This window comes from Anabrus simplex, chromosome 6, assembly GCF_040414725.1.
Source record: "Anabrus simplex isolate iqAnaSimp1 chromosome 6, ASM4041472v1, whole genome shotgun sequence".
In the NCBI taxonomy this organism is placed as follows: Eukaryota; Metazoa; Arthropoda; class Insecta; order Orthoptera; family Tettigoniidae; genus Anabrus; species Anabrus simplex.
Genome location: NC_090270.1, coordinates 100,939,335 through 100,951,651, shown reverse-complemented (window position 1 = coordinate 100,951,651; position 12,317 = coordinate 100,939,335).

The following is a 12,317-nucleotide window of genomic DNA, read 5'->3' as shown; positions in this document are numbered from 1 at the left end:
GATGCCATATATTACAGTTCCAAAAATGCACGTGTAAAATATGTGAAAACTAAAAATCTGAGAAAGAATGAAACTTTGAAACATAACAACAAAAGAAGTTGAACGCTTCATTCTTGAGAGAAAATATCTGTGGTACTAAGGCAGAACCCGGTATGTCAAAAAATGGATTTTTCATGAGGCGCCTTTAAAAAGATGGCGTTCTCGTTGAAATCCTTATTGTATTTTAATGACCTCTAAATTGAACTGGCATACTTTTGTGAATGTTATAAAAAGAAGGAATAAGTTTTAATCTTATTTATTCAGCTTGTTTAGGGAACAAATCTCTCGGTTGCCTTAAATCATGTAGGCCTACTGAACATATCGGAATGTTTATTTTGGGAATAGTATATTCTAGGGGCCCAGAATCATACCGAGCCATCATACTTTTCTTCGCAAAATCTATCATACTGGCATTAAAACCGAAAATTCGAATGTTTTGACATATCAGGTTCTGCTTTAGTACCACAGATATAACATTGATAATTGTTGGAAACCACTTTAATTTCCTTCTGTATCCACTGATTTCCTCACACTTTGGTGGGGTAACGAGTGAGACTTGTGTTGGCTCAGTTTTGCGATCTGATGCACTACCTGAGGCTAATCTTCTGTTAAATTCCATATTTTTTGATTCTGTATCTATGATATATTTTTGAAAGTATACTGAATAATAAATTGTTAATGAAAATGTATTTTCTCTGTAATAGATTATACCTTTATGAGATTTAACTTCTAGTTTATCGAACATTTTATCAAGGAGAACAAAATGTAATAACATAATATGAAATGTGGTCAATGGATACAACAAACTAGCTGGAGTACATTTATTTATTTATTTATTTATTTATTTATTTATTTATTTATTTATTTATTTATTTATTTATTTATTTATTTATTTATTTATTTATTTATTTATTTATTTATTTATTTTGCTACTTGTTAAACTACGCACTTACACATGGAAGGTTTTCGGCGAAGGAAAGATGGGAAAAGGCTACGACTGGGAAGGTAGCGGCCGTGGCCTTAATTAAAGGTACATCCTGATGTGAAAATGGGAAATTACGGGAAAACATCTTCAGGGTTGCCGACAGTTAGATTCAAACCCACCACATCCCGAAACCTGGCTCGAGGTCTACTCAGCCTACAGTAAAATAAAGGTTATCTGGTGGCGATATGGCGATTCAGGTCTAAGATGCCTAGAATAGGAAAATTTCTGTGTTGATGGGGTGAAAGTTTCTTATGGGGATCACTGTACGTACCTACGTGTTAATACGGATAAGTAAAGGTCTTCATTGGGGTAATCACATAAGCGGTATTGTACATAAGGGTACAGATCTCTGCACATTATTATCAGAGTATTTAGGAGTTGTAGTTAGGATGTGAAGGAGATGACATATACATCTATGGTAAGACCTAACTAGAGTATGGTACCTTTTTTATGGGACCATCACAAGTATTACGTAATTCGACAACTGGAAAAATCCAAAGAAAAGCAGCTCGACTTGTTCTGGGCGATTTCAGACAAAAGAGTAGCGTTACACAAATATTGTAAGTTTTAGAATGGCGCGGAATTACATTAGTAGACGAGTAAGTTTGAGTGGTGTTTACAAAAATAGGAAAGATCAGAGTATGAATATAAAGTTGGAATTTAAGAGAACAAATTAGGGCAATTATTCTTTTATAGGAAGAGGAGTTAGAGATTGGAATAACTTACTAAGGGAGTTATTCAATACATTTCCAAATTCTTTGCAATTATTTATGAAAAGACTAGATAAAAACAGATAGGGAACCTGCCGCCTGGGCGATTGCCCTAAATGCAGATCAATGGTAATTGATTGATGATTGATGATAACGGCCTGCACTGACCATGCATAACCTCCTAATCAGGCATTCGGGCGGAGCAGGGCCTCGCTTGATGGGCTATCAGGGCTATGTTACGGAGTATATAAAACAGCAGGAAAATCACAACCACAACACCGAACCAAGATCGAATTTGTGAAATTTTATTCAGATCCCTCGCCAAACAGTCAAGAAACAACCGCAGAAACATAATGGCAAGGGAGGTGGAATTTTCTTTCATAAGAATGGTTCGTTGTAAATCACTTCTCAGCGCTGTTGAAAACACTAATTTCTTAGCAGACAAAGTGCGTGGTCTCCATATTATAAAAAAATGTAAAATTAAGCAATTTCCTCAATAGTTCCGAGTGTTGAAGGGCAGCGAGAAGTTTCAAATTGTAAGTAATAAATAGCTTCATCAAACTAAAAAATTTAAAATAACTTCCGGCCTAAATATGGTCCCCGAAAAAAGTCTAAAATCGCTTGTTTCTTTGCTCGTTTACTTTTCTATTCAAATCCTAGCCAAATTAACATATTTGTACAATTCTCTCTGTAAGTGTTCCTTAGTTCAATACCCTCGGGCATTCTTTTTTTAGAAAAATATTCGCACCTAATATAGTTATAAGGACTTAAGTGAAACTCTGCATTGACTCACATTACCGTTTATAGTGGTGCTTAAGTGAAACAATGCATTGACTCACATTAGCGCTCGTAGTTGTGCTTAAGTGAAACAATGCATTGACTCACATTAGCGCTCGTAGTGGTGCTTCAGTGAACCTCTGCATTGACTCACATTAGCGCTCGTAGTGGTGCTTAAGTGAAACAATGCATTGACTCACATTATTGCTTGTAGTGGTGCTTAAGTGAACCTCTGCATTGACTCACATTAGCGCTCGTAGTGGTGCTGCAGTGAACCTCTGCATTGACTCACATTAGCGCTCGTAGCGGTGCTTAAGTGAAACAATGCATTGACTCACATTAGCGCTTGTAGTGGTGCTTAAGTGAACCTCTACATTGACTCACATTAGCGCTCGTAGTGGTGCTTAAGTGAAACTCTGCATTGACTCACATTAGCGCTTGTAGTGGTGCTTAAGTGAAACAATGCATTGACTCACATTAGCGCTTGTAGTGGTGCTTGAGTGAAGCAATGCATTGACTCACATTACCGCTTGTAGTGGTGCTTAAGTGAAACTCTGCATTGACTCACATTACCGCTTGTAGTGGTGCTTAAGTGAAACAATGCATTGACTCACATTAGCGCTTGTAGTGGTGCTTAAGTGAAACTCTGCATTGACTCACATTAGCGCTTGTAGTGGAGCTTAAGTGAAACTCTGCATTGACTCACATTAGCGCTTGTAGTGGTGCTTAAGTGAAACTCTGCATTGACTCACATTACCGTTTGTAGTGGTGCTTAAGTGAAACTCTGCATTGACTCACATTAGCGCTTGTAGTGGTGCTTAAGTGAAACTCTGCAATGACTCACATTACCGCTTGTAGTGGTGCTTAAGTGAAACTCTGCATTGACTCACATTACCGTTTGTAGTGGTGCTTAAGTGAAACAATGCATTGACTCACATTAGCGCTTGTAGTGGTGCTTAAGTGAAACAATGCATTGACTCACATTAGCGCTTGTAGTGGTGCTTAAGTGAAACAATGCATTGGCTCACATTACCGCTTGTAGTGGTGCTTAAGTGAAACAATGCATTGACTCACATTACCGCTTGTAGTGGTGCTTAAGTGAAACAATGCATTGACGCACATTAGCGCTCGTAGTGGTAGAAAAAGGCAAACTGCTCATCTAATCACGGCCGACTTGATCTAATGGACCGGACAACTAAGAAAAGAATTGTAATTTTTAGGAATAAACAAAGAATATATTCTTATATTTTATTATAGTTTATTTATCTAAAATTCGCAGCTCATAACCCTAGAATACTTTCAACATTGAGTTGCTTGCCTGAAGGGATAGAACTGTGGTGTTTTAAATTCCTTTCTTACCGAGCTCGATAGCTGCAGTTGCTTAAGTGCGGCCAGTGTCCAGTATTCGGGAAATAGTAGATTCGAACCCCACTGCCGGCAGCCCTGAAGATGGTTTTCCGTGGTTTCCCATTTCCACACCAGGCAAATGCTGGGGCTGTACCTTAATTAAGGCCACGGCCGCTTCCTTCCCACTCCTAGCCCTTTCCTCTCCCATCGTCGCCGTATGACTTATCAGTGTCAGTACGACGTAAAGCAATTTGTAAAAAAAAAAAAAAAAAAAAAAAAAAAAAAAAAAAAAAAAAAAACCTTTATTAGTTTCCACCTTGCTAAGGTGTATATGCGTGATCTATTCATGATTACAGGACGAGTTTGCCGTGCGGTCAGGGGAAGGCAGCTGTGAGCTTACATCCGGGAGATAGTGGGTTCGAACCCCATTGTTGTCAGCCCTCAAGATGGATTGCCGTGGTTTCCCATTTTTATACCAGGAAATTGCTGGGGCTGCACCTTTAATAAGGCCACGGCCGCTCACTTCCCATTCCCACTCGTTTCCCATCCCATCGTCGACATAAGACCTATCTGTGTCAGTGCGACGTAAAACAAATTGAAAAAAGAAACTTCATGGTTATCACCATTTCCACTTCGATCAAAGTGTATACTTCCTGGCCAGTCTACCGATGAAGCCATTTCACACGGAAGAGAGGACAGTAAATGAACAATTACTATGAAGTATATGGACATGAACGTTCTACTATCCTCTCGCTATGAGCTAGATAACGTGACGTCACAGCTGCTTGTGCCAAGCCCGGAAAATTGTCTCTTGATTATTCCGCCATCTGTCGGTAAACATTTTAATTAACTCTTTAAAAATGAAGGAAAAAATGAAAAGAGAATAGAAAGGCGGAAAAGAATGGAAGCGTTTTTATACCCGACGAGTGAAAGTAGAATAGCGTAGCAGAATTTTTTTAAAAAAGCAAACGAACGAAGTTAAAAGACGGAAGAAAATCAGGTTAGTAAAGGATTAAAAGCGACGATATAGCGCGAAGGGTTTTATGAGTTTTAGTAATGAAAAGGCCTCGCGTATAGTAGGAGGTTATGATAACGGCGTAGCCCTATACAGCAAGGAAAGGGAAACATAGACTGTATGCAGATGAATACGACAGTATTTGACCTAATTTAATTTTAATAAAATATTTTCTGTAGAAGAATGTATTACATCTTGTCATTCAACGTCCTTCGCATTTCCGGTTCAGAATGACCTCATATTATTTCATAATTCGGGCTTAATTGCTAAATTAATAGTGTGCTGACGTTTGGTCCAGAGGGTCCCGGGTTCTATTCCCGATTGGGTTGGGGATTTTAACCTTCATTGATTAATTTTGATGGCTCGCGGGCTGGATGTGTGTGCCATCATTAGAATCCATCTTAGGCAGCGTCCCATCCTCATAGACGTGCAGGTCGCCTATTCGGCGTCAACTCGAAAGATCTGTACCGGGTCTCTTCGGAGGCCACACACCATTATTATTATTATTATTATTATTATTATTATTATTATTATTATTATTATTATTATTATTATTATTATTCCGCTCTCAACAGGAATATTTCTCGACAATAGAGTTGTAATCTTGTGATCATACCATGTATTTTAAACTTGCAATATTGGCATGATGGATAACACATTATTATTATTATTATTATTATTATTATTATTAGTTCATCATATACATAAGCAATGCATTCAACTCCCCGTTTTTGAGCCTTTCTCCGGCTCCTTAGCTGAATGGTCAGCGTAGTGGCCTTCGGTTGAGTGGGGCCTAGGTTCCATTTCCGGGATCATTATCATAAATAGTTAATTCCCATTGATCTGGGACTGGGTGTTTGTGCTGTTTTCTGTTTTTTTGCTAGGTGTTTTACGTCGCACCGTCTTATGGCGACGATGTGAGAGGAAAGGGCTAGGAGTGGGAAGGAAGCGTCCGTGGCCTTAATTAAGGTGCTTCCGCAGCATTTGCCCGGTGTAAAAATCGAAAACCACGGAAAACCATCTTCAGGGCTGCCGACAGTGGGGTTCGAACCCACTATCTCCCGGATTCAAGCTCACAGCTGCGCGCCCCTAACCGCACGGCCAACTCGCTCAGTGTGCTGTTTTCAACATCAAAGCAACTCATATACCAGACACGATACTATTCTTCACCACAACACGCAGCTTACCCATAAACGGAATAATAATAATAATAATAATAATAATAATAATAATAATAATAATAATAATAATAGTATAGTGCCTAAGTAATAGAAGGGGATAACCCACAAAACAAAGTTTCAAGATAAATAAGTTGTTATTAGATTATACAAAACACACAATAAAATTGAAAATTTAAATATCAGTTTATAGTCTCTAAATTAATTGTCCGACTCATTGACTGAATGGTCATGGTTGAGGTCTTCGGGTCAGAGGGTGCCTGGTTCGATTCCCGGCCGGGCCGGAGATTTTAATCGTGTTTGATTAATTATTCTGGTTCGGGTTTGTGTTTGTTCCAACACTTCCCCCCTCATATTCAGACAACACATTACACTCTAAACCACCACAGAAACAAGCAATAGTGATTACATCCTTCCATATAAGGTTGGCATCAGGAAGGTTATCCGGCCGTAAGACAGGGCCAAATCCACATGTGCGGCACAGTTCGCACCCGCGACCCCACAGTTGTGGGAGAAGCGGTAGAAGAAGAAGAAGTCTATAAATTAATTACATATCAATGTAACTCAGAAAATTAAGAGTTGAATAACATTTTAAGTTTATGCTTGTTGTTTAAAGGGGCCTAACATCTAAGGTCATCGGCCCCATTTTAAGTTTAATCGTTAATAATATCACGATATCTGTAATACTGTATGCAAAGAAGATAATACTGTAAATTAGGATTTTTCCCCCTTCTCGGTTTTCAGTGTCAAGATCTTCATTCAATTTCTTAGTACTTGGTTTGGGGTTTTAAGTGTAGTCCGTGATGCTGTGCTGGAATGTATGGCAATAGACGCAGCAAATCGTTTTGTTTTAAGTGATTAATATCCCTTCCTGATGGGTTCAGGTTAGTCAGATTTTGCAGTGCTTGTTTCAACACTTCGTTTGTAAGCAGCACTTTCATCTTTTTGCTCTTTTTTTTTTTGGCTTCCCAGGTTGTTTTCTCTAAATAGGAACTTTTGTCCATGACTCTCAATGTGAGTATGACAACTTGAAGAACAGGAAACCTGGCTTGTCTTTTGTTACTTTCATTGTTGTCATTTCTCTACTCATTCTACCCGCAACACTTAGTTTGTCGTTCACTACAACGTTTAAGTGTGTTTTTAAATCCTCACATTAAAACCGTTGTTTATGCCACCACAAGACATTTTACTCTGACCCCTCCGCTCCAATTGACAGAGCCATGTAGGTTAGCCCATTCTCTCACTAACTGTACAGCTGATTCCCAAGGTTCTAAGATTGCTGTGTGTATTTGGACAGACAAGGAACTAGCTCACAACCATAAGTAGTCCACAATATTAAGAGATACCAGCACTGTGCAAAAACACGATAATTTTTGTGGGTTAGCCCCGTCTCTTACTCAGATACTCAATTATTGAGCCGTTGAACTCATTTAAGTATTCCATTCATCCATTCATTTTTTTAAATGTTGGATTTATACAGCTCTTCCTAGCCTGCTAGAACCTTTCACTCACTTTAAGTTTTGACCGGGGTTTATGGCTGCATTTGTAACCTCACACGATGTGACCGAAATAGACTTCTTCCTTTATGTTTTGCAAAGGTTACAACTTCACTTGATTTGCCTACTTTCTTTTCTTTTTTTGCTAATTCTTAGGTCCTTCAGTCTTCCGAAACTAGTTCGAGTAATAAATTTATAAACTAACTGCAAAATAAAACATATGGTAACAGTATTATACTTGATAGCAGAGTGGCCATGGCTGGTGCGCGGTCCGACAGCTCTGCACTCCGACCGGCCAACCGAGCAGAGGAGGGGTGGCAACGACTCTACCGTGGCTCTACACCTCTGTGTTCGGGAGACGGACAGGGGCTGGTTCCCACAGTCGGTTGTCCTGAGAAAGGTTTTCCGTGGTTTTCCATTCTCCTGCACTAAGGCGAATGCCGAGACAGTTATTAGTATAGGCCACGGCTGCCAACCCTCTCATCTTCTTCCCACATCTCCTCCGATACAAATCTCCTGGCCTGAGAGACGGTGTCATCGTCTAGGAGGCCCGCCTCACCCTTCAGGGGAGGAATGTGAAAACATTTAGTAGTAGTAGCAGCAGCAGTAGTTGAACAAGAAACAACATAATTAAAATAATTGAAAGAACATAATATGGTACCATCAAATCACACTCAGATAGTTAGAAATGTATAAACTTGTATTATTAGTATGCATGACGGAGTTTCTTCTCATTGGTGATGCGGACTGCCCAGGATATCTTCAGTACTATGCGATACATCCACATTAGTTGTATGGTATAAGGGTAACATGGATCACTGCTGAGCTTAAAAGAAACTTCCCTTCCAATTCCTCACTGAAAATTCAAAATTCAAATTTTCATTGGCGTCGTAGAGTAGTAAGATTAGCATGGAGTGTTGTTAAGGTTCCTTCAGATTGGACAAAAACAGAACTTGCACCTATCTGTAAGCAAGGGAACAGGAAGAATTGCAACAACTAGCTAGGTATCTAATTGAATAGTACACTAGGCAAAGTATTCAGTGGCATCTTGGAAGGGAGGGTGCGATCAGTGGTTGAGAGGAAGTTGGATGAAAACCAGTGTGATTTCAGATCACACAGAGGCGCTGGCAGGTTCAGATTTTCAGTACGCGCCAGGTAATTGAAAAACGTTACGAGAGGAATAGGCAGTTGTGTTCATTTTTCGTAGATCTAGAGAAAGCATATGAAAGGTACCGAGGGAAAAGATGTTCGCCATACTGAGGGACTATGGAATTAAGGGTAGATCGTTGAAATCAATCAAGGACATTTATGTTGACAATTGGCCTGCAGTGAGAATTGATTGTAGAATGAGTTCTTGGTTCAGGGTTCTTACAGGGGTTAGACAAGGCTGTAATCTTTCACCTTTGCTATTCGTAATTTACATGGATCCTCTGCTGAAACGTATAAAGTGGCTGGGAGGGTTTCAGTTAGGTGGATATGTAGTAAGCAGTCTGGCCTATGCTGACGACTTGGTTTTAATGGCCGATTGTGCCGAAAGCCTGCAGTCTAATGTCTTTGAATTTGAAAATACACTTATGAAAATGGAAATTGCAACACCATGAAGGCATTGGTCGTTTGTGTTGATTTTCAAGATATGGAACGATGCCATGTAGCTATGTAAACGGTCAAAGTTTCAGACCCATTGGATTGTTGATACAGGTCTCCCCACGTGATTGGTCGCGGAGGAATCAACTCCAGTATACGGACTCTGGTGTAGCGTAGTTGCCTTGCAGTCTGTGCAGTGAAGTGTTCCCCCTCAAACACGCCTCGACGACAGAGAAGAGCTCGCTAACAACAACTGTCGCCGTTTGAGAGGGCTCGGATAATTGGGCTGTGTGAGGCTGGATTATCGCTAAGGACTGTCGCTGCACGTGTTGGCCGACAGGCATCTACGGTACAACGTGTATGGCAGCAGTGGTCAAATGAAGGTACCCACACTCGTAGATCTGGCACAGGCCCAGCGCGACAGACAACTGTGAGAGAGGATCGCCGCATCATTCGGATGGCCCGGATGGAACTCCATGCAACAGCAGTGCAAATTCGAGCAGCTGTGGCACCCCACGTTACACAACAAACAGTTGGTAATCGCCTGCGTGCAGCTGGCTTACGAGCCCGTGTCCCTGCAGAAGGTGTTCCATTGACCCCACAACAGCGAGGTGTAAGGCTGCCCTGGTGTCGAGAAAGATCGACGTGGGTCGACAAATGGCATAGGGTCGTCTTTAGTGATGAATCGCGCTTCTGTCTTGCCCGCAGTGATCGCCGGAATCGTGTGCGCCGACGTACCGGCGAGAGGGGCCGTCCAGATCTTATTGTCGAGAGACAAACAGGGCCAACACCAAGCATTATGGTCTGGGGAGCTATTGGATTTAACGTGAAATCACAATTAGTGCTTGTTGAGGGCACTATGACTGCTCGACAGTACTTTGATAGAGTACTCAATCCAGTGGTTGTCCCTATGATGGCGAACATTGCTAATGGCATGTTTCAGCAGGACAATGCCCGGGTTCACACTGCACGCATATCCAGAGAAGCACTCCACGACATCACAACCTTAGAGTGGCCCGCCAGATCCCCGGACCTCAGTCCTATTGAGCATGAGTGGGACATGATGGGTCGACAACTGACTAACCGTGCTCAGCCACCCACAACTCTGGAACAACTGACCCGTGCAGTGCAGCAAGCATGGACCACAATTCCTCAGGAAGCGATCCAGGGTCTTATTGACTCCATGCCTCGACGAATTCATCAATGTATTGCAGCTCGTGGTGGGCACATTATGTATAGATTGTTGTCCAAACATGCGGCCAGAAGGACCTGAAAGTGTAATCATCGAAGCACAGCCGAACACTCGTCCTGCATGTTATATTGCAGCAATGTAGCACCACTCCTTCTGGGTGTTGCAATTTCCATTTTCTTCAGTGTATATGCAATGAGTATGGTATGAAAATTAGCCTTTCGAAGACTAAATTGATGTCAATAGGTAAAAAATTCAACAGAATATAATGTCAGATTTGTTTTACAAAGCTGGAACAGGTAGATAATTTTAAGTGGTATTTTGGTTGACTGTTCTCCCAGGATGGTAATATAGTAAATGAGATTGAATCAAGGTGTAATATTGCTATTGCAGTGAGCTCGCAGTTGCGATCAACAGGAAGTCACCTCCCGGATGAAACTATCTTTACATCGGTCTGTTTTCAGACTTTGCTTTACGAGAGCGAAAGCTGGGTGGACTCAGTATATATTATTCATAAGTTAGAAGTAACGGACAGGAAAGTTCGAGAATGATTGCTGGTACAAACAGGTGGGAACAATGGCAGGAGGATACTCCGGATGAGGAGATAAAGGCTAAATCAGGAATGAACTCAATTGATTAAGGTGTACGCATAAAGCGGTTTAAGTGGTGGGGTCATGTGAGGTGAATAGAGTACCTAGCAGATTAATGGAGAACAAGACGACGATGGTTATACTCCGTTTCTTACGATTTAAAGATAAGAGGTATAGTACTAAATGAGGCCATAGCACTAGTTGCAAATAGAGGATTGTGTCGACGTTTACTAAATTCAAAGAGGCTTGCAGACTGAACGCTGAAAGGCATAACCGTCGTTAAGAAGAATGTATATTATTATTATTATTATTATTATTATTATTATTATTATTATTATTATTATTATTATTATTATTATTATTATTATTATTATTATTATTATTTCGAGTGTGGATCAAAAGGAGCGAACAGGATGCACATTATGGAGTATGTCCGGGCAATAAAGTTATTAATACAGGAATGAAATGCAGAATATGACATCATAACATTTCCTAAATAAATTCATTTTCAAGAAATTTACATACCGGGGTTTTGAGACATTTGTCTTATTTATTTCATAAAAATACAATTTGTTAATTTGTTTACTTGTTATTATTGTTATTGAAGGAACATATATTTATATACATGTTTTTCTCTGCTGAACTCATTTGAGTGTTGAATGACAGCTTATGTTCCGACTGATTTTGAATTAGGCGTGGTTATTGGGTAACATGGATCACTGCTAAACTTATAAGAAACTTCCCCTCTGTTCCTCACTGAGCTCCTACCGCCCCTCCAAAGGCTGGCTCAGAGTTGACGATATCTAATGGAGATTAATATTTTTCAGGTTTGGAAGCCATTCTCTTCGGTGTTGTTTGAGTGACTATTATAACTTGTCAGTTTTTCAGTCTGTCGAACACAGTTACAAAAACATAAAAACATCTGAGGAAGGAAACAACTTGTTAATAACAGAATAGCATTTATCGTTTTTCAAGAACGCCCTAAGATTTTATCAAATCGCCTTTATATCGCTTGCCACTGATTGTCATTGGGCGACATTATGAGCAAGTGTAAAATATTATGTGGATGTTGAAATTCCATGTTCAACACTTTAATAAATGCGAAAATGTTCTCTGAACTTATCATCACAGAGCAGTCTCGTCTGCCACTCATAGCCGTCCCTCTCGTATTCCATTTCGTTGACCTGAGGGCGTCTTGGTAGCTCATGGCCGTACCTGCCACGCAGGATGAGAGGTAGGTTCGCTCTCCGAAGTGTTGCAAACACTTCCCCTCTTCTTCTATGAATAGAGTTGGGATAATCATCTCGTATTCCTCCTTATATCACCACCACTGACACGACTTTCACCATAATTGTTTGTACACTTGAATATTAATTTTGGTATTTCATGCATTCATCTATCCAGTTC